Below are 19,568 nucleotides of genomic sequence, written 5' to 3'. Positions count from 1 at the left end.
TGGGATCAACGAAGACGCCGAGTGAAAGGCCATTTCTTTTTTATGCTTTATTTCCAGGAAAATATAAGCTAATTATATGTACAGCCAGAAATGTAAAAAGGCTAAATAAATGACAAAGGGTCAGAGGTGAGCCCAAAGATGGACGCTGAGGTAACCTAAGGTAGGTGACATACCATCTTACCGCCTACTATATCTTGTTTCATGATGTCAAACTTATATGTATTTTTATGGGGTATTTATGACGCAGTTGGTCCCCCATACGTTTTTCGTGAATATTAGAAATATGACGAAAGGTCATTGGTTTCATTTTCTGCATGGATAAATCTTTAAAGTATTGCGAGTGCCGTGTAATGTTGTAAAAGTTATTAATGAGGGTTTCGAAGTGATATCACGTCCAAAGTAGATCGTCATTTCCCTGAATTTATTTCCTATATTTTGTTATGTCAAATTAATATGTTTATTCGACGCAAAATTTTTCTGTTTGAATTTTGATGGAATTGGTGCAAAAGATCCGTGGTTACTATTTTCAATCGGGTGGAAGCGCTGTAGGTAGTGTTGAGTAATGCAGATCCGTGGATTTTGTCACGAAGTGTAACTATATTCTATGTCCATTTAAACTGGGTCTATGTGACAATAAAAAACAGCAAAATTTTTCAGTCATTTTTGTGAAAATCCAAGTTGTAAAATACGAGATCATTTATGCGAAGTTGTTCATTATTTAAGTATTGTGCGTTATTAGGCGTCGTGGATTCTAGTAAGGATTTTTATTCAGGTTCTCTTGTCAGTGAGAGTCGTCGAGTTGAAGGCAAGAGTTAGATTTGCCGTATGAGTTGAGCTAGGATTTGTGAATCAGGTGATTTGAAGCCTGTAGTGAACCCGGGACTTCGGTGTGAACCCGAGGAAGATTTTATAATGTTTGGGATGGAAAGTAGAGTGCGAGAATCTACGCCGGTATTAATTTCCGACGTGTACAATTATTGTAGGACATTTAAAAGTAAATCTATGTGCATATTTGTTTGGTTAGAATATCGTATTTTGTTCTATTTTGCAAAGTCAAAGGGGTTGATTCTTAGAAGCAAGTCAAGCGTCGCGAAAGGCATGTGTTTCATATTAAAACTGACAGACAGGGTGAGGGTCGTTTGTTTTCAATGCCGCCAGGTGATCGGAGATCGCCGCTTGGAGGTAAAGGGGTTGTGTGCTTGCTTCGTATTAAAAATGAAACTGCATTCTTGGCAACGCAGATCATTATTTGCGACAACTGGTTGAAAATATCACCCGGGAATAACGTGTAGGTTATTAGATACTGTGAATTTGTTTAATTGAGTTCGTAATGTATATTTGAAACCACGAAGTTAGATTATAATGAGCGAGGTTAGTCAATTTCAGGGTTGTCCAAAATATGGAGTGGTAGTAGTGATGATTGTTTGTGTGTGAGGGGTGCATAAAGCTTTATGGAATGTTATGACAATATATGACATCGTAATTGGCTTACATTGTACGGCGAGTTACATATGGTTGTACTTAATTATTAGGGTTTCCAAGTATTAATGATGGTTAGTATTAGATTAGATTAAAGTGTGATGTCATGAAACAAGATATAATACTGGAAGTAAATGATGTAATTTTTTTCCAGCTGCACGATAACAACAAATGATAAACATCAAACAAATTAAAATTAATTACGTCAGAATTTGAGTAGGGACTTGTGAAAGAAACCATTCGTCCGTGGAGATAGAATTTGTTGTTCATTAAGATTTCATTAAATCATTTATTTAATTATTAAATTCAGTGGAAACCGTATTTGTGAAATAAATTTAAACCAAACGAATAACTTGAAGATGCATTTGGAAATCTTAGTTCATTTTTCTGGGAATATTTAAATGTTAACGTAACGATTAAGGGACATATCCGAAGGTAATGGATTTTACTGCCACAAAGTATTGTGAGCGTTGTTGCATTATTTAACTTTGATTGATTGAGCAGTAAATGTGCTGGGGTTAGTAAAGTGGAAACATTGGTCATCAACCGATGTAACTTAATTGATTTAGCCTTCAGCTTAGAAACTTGGATGGTCATGGGATCACCAAACTCAGGGACTTAGGTTAGGGCCATATGCCACTGTAGCATCATTTTCCTTGCGGTCATCATCCACAATGGCTTTAAAGTAACTTAGAAGTTTAGAGGTCGGTCCATGACATAGTCGCAGCTCACATCGATTCAATTAAGGGTCCATGCCGTACAACCACTGTGTGGCACACACCGATTGGACTGCTTTAATTATACCCATAGTCCAGAGTTCGTGTTACGAGGGCTGGAACATCAAGAATCATTATGATGATACATGTAGTCACACATGGAAGCCGAATTTAAGGATATCCACACTTTCCTTTCTTTATTTAATAATTGAGACAATAGTTTCTAGTAAGGATGCCCATTAGGCAGTTAAGTAAAAGGTTCAAACCAGCGTTCGGCCCCTCTGTGTAAAAATGATTGTGGTGTCAAGTGGACAAGATAGAGTCCGAATTATACATGGATTACAAATTATTAGTTTCTTCAGTAATTGTTTCCAAAATATTATACAAATATTTTATGAATAGACCTTTCATTTGAGTGGATAGGTTAGGATTACTAAACCCTACCTTTTACCTCAGCAAGTGACGAAGAAACCGAAACGACTCAAGAGACAGATCTCATGAAAGTTGCTGATAGGTAATGAAGGTAGGTATCCTTCATAGTGGGCCAAAGGGTTCAATATATACCGGTACATGAACAGCAGATTTATTTTCCTTAAAAAAATTAAATTCCTAATCAAATAAAAATCAATAATTCTACACATCAGCTTCGAAAATCCCTAGTCCTACTAGTTACAAACCTAGAAAACGTAATATTAAGACAAATTAAAACAAATCGTCGTTGCCGGGACAAAACCTCCTCTGTGATAATATTTCTGGAGATATACTGACCCGCAGCATATACATTATGAAGAGCGAGAATGCCTTGACTATTTTCACACAATATTGCACCTTAAATGACAGAAACTTACCGGCCAAAGTTATAAGCTGAAATATTTCACATAGGAGGTTTTGTCCCGGCAGCGACGAAATGTATTTATGTAAGACGCTACATTGATATCAGTTCAGCAGTAGCTCACTGCAATTTATTCACGAGTGTGTTAGAACTCTATAGGGTTAAGGTTAATGAAAAGCGAACCTGAAGCCTTGAATTGAATGAAACAATACACTCTTCATGAAGTTAACATCTTGGTTTCACGTCCTACTCCTACCTATACGACTTTCAGCTAAGCTGAAGAGACGCAATTTCATACCGCTGGATTCCTTGGATGTATTCCTTTATGTGCCGGTAAATCTACCGACAAAAGGCTGATCTATTTCAACACCTTCAAATATCACCGGACGGAGCTGGGATCGATCCCATCGCCTTGAACTCTGAAAGCGACCGTTCCACCATCTGAACCACTTTAGCCTGACCTTCATAAAGTTGCCGGGTGAGCTATATCTGGATAGGAACGAGACCAAGACTTTTTGGAGAACAATAAATTGTAATTGAAGATTACGAAACATGAAAATCATATGTCACTCCCCACGTTATATTTTTTATTCAGTTAATATGTTAAATATAGAATCTGGAAAGCTGTCCATACTGGATAAAATTTGGATGTATTTCTGCAGTATATTGGGAAATGAAGTCCAAGCATAACCTGAGAAATTCGGTGAATCTTCTGTGACAACACTCGGAAATTGTGAAGTGCTATTTGTTCATGGGGAGGCGGGTCTAGACTGGAGATCCATAAAAACCTTATGTTTGGCACGGCCCAGGTTCAAATACTTAAGTTGATTGTGAGATTGTTTTTGATGATGCAGGATTTAGAATGCTAAACTAGTAGTATTTCTAGTCGTATTTTCTTTCCATATAATTAATTGTTGTACTCTACTTGTTGTGGTGTTGTTGGGTAATTATGTTTTAACTTTGCCTAATTATCACACTACTGGAAGTGACCATTGCCACCGGGATGCTTCCAAATTGCGATGTATTTGTTAATAATAATAATAATAATATGATAATAATCATCATCATTATCATCAAGGGTCGTCAGTGAATTATCTACGATATATATAATTTGTTGTCCGTTGTACAGTGTTCATGGGCTGTAAAAGATCCAGTACTGTTGGCTGATAGCTGCAATGTGTTGGTAAAGTGCTACAGTCCACTGGCTGGTTTCAAGGTGCATACGAGTAGTTTTGAAAAGTGAAGAGTACGATTATTAAAAAGTCCTTGCGTGCTGCTGCCCCGAGGAGAAATGACCGTTGCTCAGCACGAAGACTTGCAAATTACGAGGTGGTGTGGTCGGCACGACGAATCCTCTCTGCCGTTATTTTTGGCTTTCTACACCACGGCCACTATCTCACAGTCAGATAGCTCCTCAATTGTAATCACGTAGGTTGAGTGTACCCCAAACCAGTCCTCAGATCAATGTGAATTGTGAGTGGTGGTTCACCTCTTCTTCGCAATAAATTTATCCTCAAAATTCTGTCAAAAATGATCCATTTGTTCATCATCCATCACCAGACGTTTCAGAATTGGATCATATTCCTTGTGCCTTCATAAGAAGTCACAAATGGACACGCGCTGTACAAAATTCCGATCACTGAATTCATGTGGCACCCAAACATCGCACCGAAACACGTAACCAAGCCTATTCATTTGTTTCCTCATATTAAGAGACGATATATTCATAACTTGAGCTACTTCTCCCGCTGTCACCCTTGACTTACTTTCAACCAACTCATTGAGCCTTTCTTCGCCTTTAACAATGGGTCTTCCGGTACGAAGTGTTTCCTTTATGGAACTAATTCCAGATCGAAATCTAGAAAACCATTTCTGGCATGTCCCATCTGTCACCGCATATTCCCCGTAAACAGCACAATTCCTACTCCCAGTTTGTGAAGCGTTTTTGCCCTGTCGATAGTAAAAGAGCACAGGATGTATGAAACGTACATTTACACTCTCCATGTAAATAAACAAGAGTGTATATGAACTGCATCAGAACAATAATAGAACAATGAGAAACAGGCCCCGTGTTAGATGGCTGACTGATGGCGGAGAGGTATTGGAGTGAAGAGATGACGTGGAGGTGCAGAAGATCGAGCCGACTGGAAGTTCGTGATCAAGGAGGCCAAGGTACTCAGAGGACACTAGCACAATGAAGTAAGTGAGTTAGTTAGCATGAAATATTATGACATTCAGTGGCGTGCGCATAATTTCGTCAGGGGAAATGGGTTCAGTTATAAGACTGATCATTTAAATTCATTTTCCTGGTTTTTCAACTATCTTTACTACTACTACTACCGTACTAAGCCATTATCAATTCGTTTCTCAATCGACTGTATTTCACGTCAATAAGTGTCAGTTTAATTTTATAACATGATACGTTCATTTTTAATAAGGTTTAACATTTCCAAATTCGAACGTACCACAGTAACAAGCAGAATTGTCTTGAAGGTAGAGAGCAGACTAACCCCGTGAGGCGTGTTTGTATTGTATTCTTGATGATCGGTAATATCCTTTCATTGCAGTTATTTATCAGCTAGTCTAAGCAAGAAATGCATGTTGATTTTTAATACCTGTACATTAGATACGTTCTTTATTGAACATTTACAAGATTGATATTTATATTTTTAACATTCGAAGACACGGGTGTTTGGAATGTTGAAGTTTATGATGATGATGATGATGATGATGATGATTATTATTATTATTATTATTATTATTATTATTATTATTATTATTATTATTATTATTATTATTATTATTATTATTATTATTATTATTATTATTATTAGGCTACTATTATCTATGGTCGCAGATATTACTTTCATTGTGAAAAGCTTACAAATGGAAATTAAGGAGGAATTTTAACCCGAAGCACACCCTTCCACTATACTGTAAACCACTGGTGCCGTGAGAGTGCGAAATGAGGCGTATGAAATAGAGAAATCATGACTAGGAGAACGTTAATTAACTTTCTTATGCCCACAGCAATGGTTGTGATTCTGATTTAAATATTCTGGGTAATCATTACGGTGTAAAACAACTGAGCGAGTTGGCCGTGCGGTCAGCGTAGCGTAGTTGTCAGCTTGCATAACAGAGATAGTGGATTCAAATTTCACCCTCGACAGCCCTGAAGATGGTTTTTCTGGTTTTCCATTTTGATAGCAGGCAAATGCTGGTGTTGTACCTCAAAAAAGGCCACGGCTGCTATATTTCTAATTATTCCATCATCGAAAACCTTCGATGTGTTAGTGCGACGTTGAACCATTAGTAAGAAAAAAGAAAGAACAAGGAGTTTTTTTAATAAATTGTCTCCTTGCAATTTAAACAAACTCATTTTAACTTTATGCAATGAAGAATGTTCAAGGCAAATTTACAGTGTAACGAATGAATTTTAAATAAGTAGTTTATAAAGTCAAAGACAAGAATCACGTAAAGAAAATTAAGTGGATCGCCAGTTGGTGAATCAGTCTCACCTTACGAAGGAAAATAACAACAATTCTGTGGTCATTCTGAAAGTTGACAACATAATTTGTCTTCCAGTGCTTGTCGGAGATGAGCACGAATTGATTAGCAGTATCACCAATGAATGTGGAGATGCTGCAAATATTTATTTCTCTTTGCTATTTGTTTTACGTCGCACCGGCACAGATAGGTCCTATGGCGACGATGGGATAGGAAAGGCCTAGGAATAGGAAGGAAGTGGCCGCGGTCTTAATTGAGGTACAGCCCCAGCATTTGCCTGGTGTTAAAATGAGAAACCACGGAAAACCATCTTCAGGGCTGCCGACAGTGGGGTTCGAACCCACTATCTCCCGGATGCAAGCTCACAGCTTCGCGCTTCTAACCGCACGGCCAATTGGCCCGGTAATATTTATTTCGGCAAAGTATTCATGGACTCCTTCTCTTATAAGGAAGGCCGCTATGAGCAGTTGTGGCATGAACAGTCCTGCAGCATGCCACACGGTAAACGGGAACTTCACGTCAAAGAACGTTCTACTTAAATGTACAACAATGCAGTTCTGTTAACACTATATCGAACATGTTACAAGACAAAGTCTAGGAGATCAATTTACAAACATAACTTAACATGAATACAAACATTTAATGAGATCGTGTATAGAGATGGTCACTGTTTCAGTCTGTCGGTATCAAGCGTATTATACTATTTTTCCATTTAGTACTTGCTGTTTGAAATCGCGTTCGTTCGTTCGTTCGTTCGTAATCTGTTTTCCCTCCAGGGTCGGTTTTTCCCTTGGACTCAGCTAGGGATCCCACCTCTACCGCCTCAAGGGCAATGTCCTGGAGCTTCAGATTCTGGGTCTGGGGATACAACTGGCTAGGATGACCAGTACCTCGCCTAGAAGGCCTCACCTGCTATGCTGAATAGGAGCCTTGTGGGGAGATGGGAAGTTTGGAAGGGATAGACAAGGAAGGGGGAAGGAAGCGGCCGTGGCCTTAAGTTAGGTACCATCCCGGCATTTGCCTGGAGGAGAAGTGGGAAACCACAGAAAACCACTTTCAGTATGGCTGAGGAGGGAATCAAACCCCCCTCTACTCAGTTGACCTCCGGAGGCTGAGTGGACCCCGTTCCAGCCACGTTCCACTTTTCAAATTTCGTGGCACAGCCGGGAATCGAACCCGGGCCGCTGGGGGTGGCAGCTAATCACACTAACCACTACACCACAGAGGCGGACTTAAAGTCGCACCAACACATATAAGTTTTCAAGACTGTGCGTGGTGCGTGTTTTTGTAGTCACGTCCTACTGCAGTCGTGAACTGCAAGCAACGGCTGAGTTGCCTCGTAAGTAATCCAGAGAATTGGGTTACTTCTGTAATAACTTTGGTAGAGGGGTAAGTATCTCGAATATGTTCTGATCCGTGGCCCTGCTTTTGCCCAGGTGGCAAGGACTATACAATCCACCGGTGTTCCATAAACCGGTAGAAGTTAAATTCTCACTAGGGCTATGTGTATGTAGGGTGGCGTCCTACTCCACAGAAAGACATCGAGTTCAGAATGTTTTAAGTAAACCTCGAACGTAAGGGAGAGACGTAGTCCCAGTTTCTCTTGACAGGACAACGACTCCTCGGATACAACTTGGCGAGCGAAAAGAAATTCGATGGCATGCTATCAGTATTAATGGGACTTATGGAAAAATAATCTATAACTGGCTGTCAGAGGGCATCTCATTTTGTTAGGAGTTTTAGGTGTTGACATGGAGAGAGGAAGAGATAGGATATTATAATGTTTTCTTAAAACGTTTTGAAAGGAGAGGAGTAGAACGTGGGGTTGCATTGTTCAACAGGACCGCTACAGCACGCAACACATTTCCTCTTTGGCAAGTAAACAAACCAATGATGATGATATATTTAAAACGGTTAGAGGAATTACGACAACAATCGTCCTAGTGTATTCACCATGTGAGGAAGCAGATGAGGATGAACTAGACAAGTTTTATGAAGCACTGGGTGACGTAGTTGGGGTCAACATCAGGGATAGTAGTGTTAATGGGTGATTTCAATGTGAGAATTGGCAATAGAACTGAAGGAGTTGAGAAGGTGATGGTAAATATGGGGAAAATATGGAAGTAAAAGGGGATGGGATTCGCGTAATGGTCTTCTCTGCTTGTACGTGATCTGCATTTGCGAGTTCATTCTCCAAGCAAAGGCTACTCATCGTAGGGTTACCACATCTACAATGGACTATACCAAATCTGACTTTGAATTCAAAATCTCTAATAGGAATGTTCGGGTATTCCGGGGATTTTTCCATGTTACAGACCACTATCTGTTTCGCAGTAAACTAGGCTTAGGGTACAAAACGTTAAGCCTTTCCACAGACGATTGAGTATAGAATTTCTCCAGGACACGGGAAGTAGACAGAATTACATAGATATTATTAGAGAAATGTTCGAAAGAATGGACATTCAGCAGGTTTAGGATATAGAGAGTGGGTAGCATGCAGATATGTTGTAATAGAATCAGCAAGGCAATGCCTAGGAATAACCGTGTGTAAGGATAGAAAAACTAACATCTTGGTGGAATAATGACTGTAATGAAGAATCTTTGAACAGAAGGGAAAAATGAAATGGACTGTCCATTGCATAAATCAGGTGAACTCATTGTAGATCCTAGGGGATCTCAGAACCAATAGTAGGACTATTTTGAAATTCGTCTAACCGTTAAAGGAATTATCCCCGTTGAAATCATGAACAATGGATGTTATGAGGAGGAGAACTACGATATGAGCGAAATTAAGCCCCAGGAAGTGTAAAAGATGGTAATTAAATTACATGGTCGTAAAGAATACAAAATAGATGGAGTTAGACTTGAAACATACAGTAGTAAGAAGGCAGGGAAGAAATGGCCTCATAGAGTTACCGGATTAACAACTTTGTCTTAATTGCAGATTGTGTTGAAAGCCTACTATATAATATCTTGGAGCTTGAAAAGACGTCCTGTGAGTATGTATGATATGAAAATCAGTATTGCCAAGACTAAAGTAATGTCAGAATGAACGTCAGATTATTTAATTCAAGGTAGGAAGTAAGAAACTGGAACAGGTGGATCATTTGAAGTACTTAGGATGTCAGTATAAAGAGTGAAACTGAATCAAGGTACAGGAAAGCTAATACAGTGAGCTCACACACACGATGAGCAGTATTCTGAAAGAAAGAAAGAAAGAAAGAAAGAAAGAAAGAAAGAAAGAAAGAAAGAAAGAAAGGAAGGAAAAAAGAAAGGAAGAATGGAAGAGGTGACTTTTCGGACGAAATTTTCTTTACATCGGTTAGGAATAAATGATGGATGAAGCTATGTGTACAACTGACTTCGGTAGTGGATGTCATGCGAGGTGAGTATAGATAGGAATGTAAGCTACCTAGGAGAGTAATGGACTCGACAACGGAGGGTAAGAGAAGTAGAGGGAGGCCAATTTTAGACTGAGTTTTAATGATAAGAGGTGTGGAACAAAACGAGGCCACACATCTGGTTGCAAATGGAGGATTGTGGAAGAACTTAGTTAATTCATATATACTTGCAGACTGAACGCTAAAAGACGTGTGATTTTATAATGATGTGTGTTTCTGGAAGTCAGAAGAAAACTAAGGTAAATGTAAAAACGACGATTTTGAGGTTTTTATCGTACGTGCCTTTCTTTGGTCGTGTCTACTTATGGGTACACTACTGCATGTGCATGATTCCAAGAAATGAAGATAAGCTATGTGATACTAGTGCATGTGCAAAACGAACGCAGCGATAAACAATGGTAATTGATCATACAACAGTTCAACCTCATGCCAGCCGCGAAACTCCTTATCGTATTGGTTCTTACTGTGACATGAATTAAGAACGATGTTGGACTGCACCTGGCTCAGTACTTGGAAATTTGTGTCAATCTCCTTCATAAAGTTCTTACTTAATCATCTTCTACTTCGGACTATACTCTAATTGCATGATTACATGAACCTATTTAAAATACTTAGACATTGTGACGTTCGAATTTCTGCTTGTACGTGTTTCTGTGTAGTGAAAGCGATTGATATTTCTGCACATGCCAGTATGCAGGCAGCAACCTCGCTGGTTGTGTAATTTTGTACTCCGATTCTGGCAACGCTTGAGTATGGAAGTGTTTGGCGACGTGTTCTTTCCAACACGTGATGAGGCTCGGATTATGCCTCTTCAGATGGAATCAGTAGACCCACTTACGATAGTTTACCGTGGTTAGAACTGTCGATTCGACCTGCCTTAAAGGGAGCAAATCATCCGCATCAGAAGCTTCTTTCTGCTCTCCTGTAAAATTAGCGAAATGTCTCTTACGATAGTTAATTTCTGATGTCCAGATTTATGGAATAGGAGCTGAGAAGACTGGCCTTAAGAAAAGTACAAGCCCAACATTTTCCTTGTGTGAAAATGCAACTCCCAAACAAATCTTGGGACAGAGCATTTTCTTCTGGGCTGCAGCGACCGACTCCTTAATTCCCAACGAACGTGGTGGCTAAGTAACTTCGTCAGTGGCTTCTCACCAAGGCGTCCGTAAGTCCACTGCAGTGAAATATTTTAAAATGAAAGTTACGTTGTAGTGCCTTTGTGACAAAACGTACAATATAGGAGTTTTACTGACTGTTCTGATGGTATCGTGAATCGCGTAAAAGTACAGGCTCGTTCGCTTCTTAATTCCGCCTCAATGGCAGTGAGTAAGAGGCTCCTTATTCCAGAGGGAAAGGCACAGTAAATATAATATCATTTATTATTATTATTATTATTATTATTATTATTATTATTATTATTATTATTGTTATTATTATTATTATTATTATTATTACAAAAAGTGGAAAGTAATAAGAAAGTGTGAAATTTAGGATTGCAATGGTTTACTCGATAAGTGAAATTCGCAATGGCTGGGCTTTCAAGCTGAATTGAATATAATGCTTGTGTAAACCTAACAGTCCGTGCGTACAAAAGTAGTGATGCTTTGACGCACTGCTCTTTTATGAACGCCTGCCAAACCACTGTTTTTATTCTCCTACGTCTTTGTCAATATCGGACCAAAGTCTTTCTTTTTTATATACTTTCTTCCCAGTACCTATACATGATATTGATTTTATCTTGAAGATGGCTGAAAAGGACTTCAATTCCTAGCCAGGCTGAAAAGGATTCATTGGAGAATCATATTTCGTACGAGGATTTCAGAAGAGCGAAACAGCAGAGGAATGTATACACACAAGGTGTTTTAAAATTTGCTTGCCAAATGCAAGCTAGAAGCTATCCTCATCTTTTCTTGTCAGTCTTCGTAATCTCACTGCCATTGATTTAACTTAGTGTTCAGGGTACCGTGTCTGAATATGTTTAAAGTGTGATGACTTGTGTGTCCTTGTTCCTTACACCAGTGTGTTAATTAGAACTAGTATTAGGATTTGGTAAGGAGGGACGGAATCTAGGTTTACTTTTACATGATTACTAATCGTGCAGTAATTATCCACAGGAACGGTATAATACACGTTGAACTAAAAGGACGTATTTTTTTTCATTTTCACCCTGCATGCATTGGCTGGGATGTTAACTGTGACTACCTTGACGAGAAACCAGCGCTGATGTTGGAAGGAAGCTGCCATGGCCTTATGTCTATCGAGCGAAACGAGGTCTCTACTTTGAAACAGAGTGTACGCGTCTGTGTGTATATGGATATTTCGACCGTGGATGTCAGATCAGTCAGCTCGTTTCCGAATTTGGTACACATATTCCGTGGACGTTGCAAATTAACTGGTTTCTGATCAATGGTAATATGTTTCTGGGATAAAAATTACATTTTGCCCTGTATATGTAGGTCCTAGGGGCTGGCCGAGGCTGTAAAGGCGTGCTCGGTTCGCCCAGGAGAACGTGGGTTTGAATCCCCGTCAGGAAGTCGTAAAATTTAAGAAATGAGATTTCCACTTCCGGATGTGCACATGGCCTTGAGGTTCACTCAGCTTACACCAAAAATGAGTACCAGGTTAATTCCTGAGGGCAAAGGCGGCCGGGCGTAGAGCTAACCACTCTACCCCATCAAGTGCCGAGGTTACAGATAGTGGAATCCCTTACCTTACACCCCTCCAAGGGCCTTCATGGCCTGTACGGAGGTGACTTTGTTTTGCTTTACTTTTTGCTATATGTAGACCCTACTTGATTTTATGTCGTAAAATTGATGGTACTTACTTCAAACTCAACATAAATAATTATAGGATATTTTACATGAACTGTGTAAGTCCTAGTAACTTTTTGTTGACTGAATAATTTATGGATAAAAATACACTTCCATCTATTTATTTACTTATTTTAATGATTTTCAGTTATAGAAATGATATAACCGTCTTCCAATATTCCATATTCCATATTCTATTTGCCTGATCAGTGAATTGAAATGAAATAGCGTATGGCTGTTAATGCCCGGAGTGTCCGAGGACATGTTCGCCTCGCCAGGTGCAGGTCTTTTGATCTAACGCCCGTGGGCGACCTGCTAGTCATGATTAGGATTAAATGATGATGGAGACGACACATACACTCAGCCCCTGTGCCAGCGAAATTAACCAATGATGGTTAAAATTCCCAACCCTGCCGGGAATCGAACCCGGGACCCCTGTTACCAAAGGCCAGCACGTTAATCATTTAGCCATGGAGCCGGACATCAATGAACTGCATATTTGTGACAAGTCATCGAAAGGAAATTTTAAAATAACTCTTAAACTGACCATATACTGTATATTCCCGCTGCTTTACGCTTGCGAAAGAGATCACAACGTAAGTCATTGTTGGGTAGGTATATTGAAAGATAGTTGTAGTTTGAATGGGAACTGAAATTGTCAATGGCCGTGTGGACTGAGTCATGGACATAGGACACTTCACATCTATATTTGCGTTATTGTGTACATTAGGCATGTCGAAAAGTGACCACAGTAAGACATCATACGGCCTAGAAATGACCTCGGACGCGTGCGGGTAGAACTTCTCTCTAGTAGGGAGGAAGGGGAGTTGAACTGATAGTACATTTGCTCACAGAGGGATGAGTAAACCAGATCTCTTCGTGCCTCATGAAAGTAAAGGACGATGCAAGACGAAAGTGGTAAGAGGAAAAGTTACGGTAGGTTTGACCCGGAATGGTCACACTGTTTCTTAAGTCGCGAACATGAAGCAGAAGCTCAGTGCTTAGTCATTATGAGCTGTATCATGCACGTCAGTATAGAATAGGAGATTTCAGGACCTTGATGCTGCGAAAAGAAACTTGCTACCCCTACCGTTTAGTGTTCAACCAGAAGACGCACTCCAGAATTTGCAGCTGGATATTACAGAGTTAATATATGACACGCTGCTAAAGCAAGAGTACAGAGAAAGGGAAATCATTGACTTTTACCGAACACTTGTCAGAGTATGCTTCCCTCAACTTCAAACGTTTGCGGCGGAAATTATATCAATCTTTCGAAGTAATTACAGATGTCAGCAGTTATTTTCCTCGATGAAGATCAACAAATCTCGATTCCGATCTCGGCTAACAGACATACATCTCAGTGCAGTAAAGAAAATAGTGTCTGCCAGCACCATCAAAGCCTAACATTGACCGGATTATTGCCAGCAAACGTCGGCAGATCTCAGAAAATCACTGAAGATAAATGGGTCATTTTAAGGCAAATTAATTTTTTTAAGAGGAAGCGGAACGCAATGCCCAGGGTGTAGACAAATGCTCACCGGAATGCTTTCAAGTTATTGCACCACACCTTTTGTTTTGTCAACGAAAATATTCTTAATTGATTATTTTTTTAAATCTTGGGCATGTTATAATTTGATTCTTCGTTTAATATTTGGTTAATGTGTGTAGTATTTATGTAGCCTAAAATCCTGTTTTGTATATATCAATACTGTGTTTATTATTATTTCATGTAAATTAACAACTTACGGTTCCTTGGTAATGATATTGGTGAAGGACAGTTGTCCTTTAGAGGCAGCGCATTTCGCGATGGAGGAAGAAATACTGTGCTCCCGTAACGTATCTCCGAATTTCTCCGCTCGAGTCAGCGTGTGTTAGCCGAGACCGCACGGGAGTAAAGACACCCTGCATGCAGCTCGCCTGGCGTGCGCTTGACCTTCACATTCCTGGTGTAGATCTTCGTTTGAACATTACGCATATATTTTCTCTTCACAGAAACCAAACTTCAAATCATGGCAAACGATGTGCTCATTTGTCATCCATCAGAAGATCTAGTGGAACTTAGTTGGTGAATTTCCCAATTGTCCACAATATAGGTTCCAAGTAATTTTCAAATTTACCACTTCTTTAAGAACACAGTCATTTTAAACATGAATGAAGCCACTGATCTTTGAATCAAAAAGGGGATATTTTCTTTACATTTGCCAGATGATGAAGTATGAAACCATAGTAAGCCATTCATAGATTGGCCGAGAGCGAGATTGGTACGTAGTAAAATCGTGAGTGACGCTCCAGGACACTGCCCTTGAGGTGGTAGAGGTGGGATCCCTCGCTGACTCCGAGGGGAAAAACCAACCCTGGAGGGTAAACAGATTAAGAAAAAAAGAAAGAAAGAAAATCGTGAGGCAGAGTGCAGTATGTTCCAAACCCCACAATGCCACACGACATCTCCAACCCACCCAGCACCTCCTAGAGAACAAGGCCTTGCAAAACGATTCGTGACGTCACGCGACTGGGCCCAGCGCGAGTGGATAGTAGATGAAGCTAATTCTTTACGATGATTGAAAAATACGCTGGTTAAACTACATTCTACGAATATTCTTTCTCGTAGGCGCGCATATCGGAAGCGAAATTAGTTATACCTTAATAATTAGGAAGAACAATTAAAAATGCAAAAAAAGGAATAGAATTCAGTTTTTAAGTCTTAATACTGAACAACTTTAATAATGTCTATATGACACTTTCTTTCGTATATTTAAGAGTCAAAAATGATCAGATCCTTTTACAAAACTCGCCAAAAAACCTCTCTGTGTCGATGCGACGTAAAGCCATTAGCAAAAAAACAAGCGTTTACAAAACTGAACTTGCTGATGATAGATAAAAGATCAAAAAACAACATGTAAGTACAGCAAAAGCTATTAAATAAAAAATAACATATAAATCACGACGCGCAGGTCGCCTACGGGAGTCAAATCAATACACCTGCATATGGCGAGCCGAACGTGTCCTCGGACATTCCCGGCACTAAAAGCCATACGCCATTTCATTTTTTCATAACATATAAACTACCTTACTGACAATAGTAGCAGTCCGGGAACATAAAAGCTGTAATGCTCAGTGTTGTCGGTCATGAAAACAGGTATACTAAAGATTTTTTTACAATAGAAGCCTAAAATAAATTAAGCGGGTGAAGAGCTCACAAAATGTGGCTGTTATGCAAAGAGAATGATTACAGTACATGACAACAATAGTTTGTTCATCAAGTCATCAAAATTATATTCGCATTCCCTAGTGTGTATAAGTATACTCATATGATTTTGGACCCTGATTCAAATAACCAGAACAGGGGAAAAATTGAACTCAAACTGGAAATAAAACAACTTATTAAAATATATGAACTTAAATTTGAAAAGTAGCATGCGAATTCTGATAACATTTGAACTGACCTTCGCCCAGACACTTTCTGAAATTGTTTTCATTTTAACTTCACCAGGTTGCTTAAAATTAAAATGACATGAGGTGAACATGATGTAAGAAAATATAAAATGAAATCTCTATGAACATTAATATTGTTAAAATCCTAAGAAACCATATTAAGAACTTGCATCCCTGCAATTACGTTAATAAAAATGTAGCTGAACACACATTGAACTACTCATTTCATGCTTTATGAACCAGCTGCATTGTACAGATACGACACACTTGAGATCAATTAAGTAATTAATCCTCAATTTTTCGCAGATGCATGTTGCATTCATTACATGCAATAAAAAAGCTGGAAAAAGTACTTTCTCCAAGAGAAAATTCATAACCAAAGTGTGAAAAGGATATAATGCTGAAAGAGAAAATTCATAATTGAATTCACAATTACTCAAACAGGAATGTTTACTACTGAAGGAACCTACAGTGATTAACCCTGAATTCTGACTTTACACATTCTATTTCAATGGAATTCATAGAGGTTCATCAACTCAGTAATTAATAATAGTAATGTACTCAAAAAATGAGAAGCCTCAGCTTTCTACAGAGAGACGAAAAGGATGGTTAATGATTTTGTAGGATATGTGCCACCAAGGTGATGAACTTTATTTGTTAAATGACAAAATACCTGTTTAACATAAAAGGTGCCCTCTCAAATATAACATCACTCCCTGAAACCATGACACCTGGCAACAAATACGATAAAATAAAAGTGCTCTTGTATTATTATTGTGTTCTCTTCTAAAGAAACCACTATAGAAAATACAGCTACCAAATTTGGCAATGTGGCAAGAAGTACATAATGTAGATACAGAGACCTTGTTTCCCGAAAAATTAAAGAATAGCTCAAGAAACTTCTAAATATTGTCACATTATCAACATAATAAATAATATGGCATGTTCAAAATTAAAATACAACCCCTTCAGCTTACATACCCAAGTATTCCACAAGTTCAGTAATACCATACCCATACCAGGTAGGAGTTTCTGGAACCTACAAACCCACCCCAGCATAAGCAATTCTTGTATTGGATGATAATTGTTGCAAAACAAGTAGCACAATTACCACAATTTTGAGTGATGGAACACTTATGCTGCCACCGGTACTCAAACACTTGTTACAAATTCAAACAAAAATATTGCTCTCCTTAAATTAACAAAGGCAACCAATCATTGCATTGAGAGATTTAGTAGAAAGTATTACTTTTTTATCATAAGTAGTAAAAGTACCCTATGAAATATATGAGATGAAGTTATAACGATTTTGTGTTGTAATATGTATTCAATAATAAATACTTCATATTAACACAAGAAGTGAAAAATCTTGTAAGACCTAAATTGCCTACCATGAGACACAAAGCTAGCTAATAACAACACACCAATATAAATGCAAGTTTTTCTAGTTTAGAAAATATTCACTACTATCAGTGTGGGATAGACTTGGGATAGGTTCTTCCTTGATTAAAATGAAGACACACTGTTCCTTTTCAATGCAGTTCCAGTCTTGCTTTACAGATATTGAACTTAATTTTTCTTTAAATTCCTGGAAGTTCTTGAAATAAGCAGTACTGACATGAACTTGGTAGGTCTCTAAACTTTGAGCAAGAGCCTTGGCCAAACTTTCATCGTCCACTCGACAATGCCTATCATCTGGAGCTTCTCGGTGGGCAGATGTGGTATCAGACAAGTACTCTGGGAAGTTTGGAAACTGAGAAGGAACAGCTTCTAAAGTGTTTAGACCAAATTAGAAAGCATTCTCCTAGATATAAATGCACTCATCTATTAATTCATGGCACCACTTACTTCACAGGACCACGTCATGTCTTAGATATATTTGGTTGATTTTAATATAAAATGAATAGCACACAAGGAGACAGAGAAAATCAATGAGTGAATGTAATTTACAATAATTATACAGAACCTAACATAATTGCAATAAACACAATAACATTGTTGTCTAGCCTGAACTAAAAATATTAACCCACACTAAGAGGTATATTGCCTCATGCGATATAATAAATAGAACTGCCTCACTTGCAGTTAAGGGTCCAGCGCGGAGGGAATACTTGAAAGCCAATACCTTACATTCCTTCATAATTTAGGCCCTATACGTTTTCCCAGAATTTCACTATACCCACTACAGTAGTCCTATAAAGTAATGTGAATACTCAGCACATCCCAAACAAATATAATAACTGGTAAATTCAATACAGTAAATGCTTAAATCAGTAAGATATAAATCACCCCGAAAAATCTACTATTTCATTTATAAATAGCAAAGATATAAGAGACCTATCCACAAACCTTTCACAAACCTTGGATGTGGTAAAGGTTTGGTCAATAATATCCCATTTCTCTCATCATACATGCTGGTCGTCCATTCAACTTCATGAGTTTTGAAATGGAGCTCGCACACCTACAAAACAGGGCTCCATTTCAAGGACCATTCGCCAACTTAAGCCATTGAATGATTGAAATCAAATACACTGTAATACACTAATAACTAAGACGTACCTTTGGATTTTTGGAAGGAACGAAATCATCTCGGCGAATAGCTCTTAACCACTTAGCTCTCTCCGAGTCGTCAGTTGAAAGGAGAAAACACTCACTTTAGGGCCAGTGCGATAATTGCCCTTACAATTTGGAACACTGCATTTCCGAGGCATCGTTATTCATAATTTGAAAAACAGTGATCGCATTTCACAACAACACACCATTAAAAATGAACTCAGTTCTAACCTCACGTGGCGGCCATACCGGCAATTTAAACTCAATTTATCAATATTAACAATTTATAAGTACTAACACTTTTAACCCAACTAGGAATATTAAGCGAGTGTTAACACACAAGACTCGATTAAGATTAATGTAATCGATGAAAAACACACATAACAGGCAAAGGCGTCCTAATATACCAAGCGGCAACAAGCTAACTGAGTTACTGACATGGGCCCATTTGGACATACGTCATCAGCTACTCTCATTCGTATTGCCAGGCCTTGTTCTCTAGGAGGTGCTGACCTACCGATCGAAACTGAACGGAAAAATGAATGTGCTCATGCTAGGGCTCCGTACCCTCCTTGATTCCTTCTCTAGCAAATACCAGATGTTCTGTTTGGTATGAAATGATTCTGTTTCATAGCTGACGTCTCAAACCTCACAATACAGAAGCATCTCGGTATAAAAATCAAAACCAAACCCCATGGCACTACAGTCCTTGAAGGGCCTTGGCCTACCAAGTGACCGCTGCTCAGCCCGAAGGCCTGCAAATCACGAGGTGTCGTGTGGTCAGCACCACGAATACTCTCGACCGTTATTCTTGGCTTTCTAGATCGGGGCCGCTATC

The sequence above is a fragment of the Anabrus simplex genome, chromosome 2 (assembly GCF_040414725.1).
Source record: "Anabrus simplex isolate iqAnaSimp1 chromosome 2, ASM4041472v1, whole genome shotgun sequence".
NCBI classification, from domain to species: Eukaryota; Metazoa; Arthropoda; class Insecta; order Orthoptera; family Tettigoniidae; genus Anabrus; species Anabrus simplex.
This window is presented reverse-complemented; position numbering follows the sequence as displayed.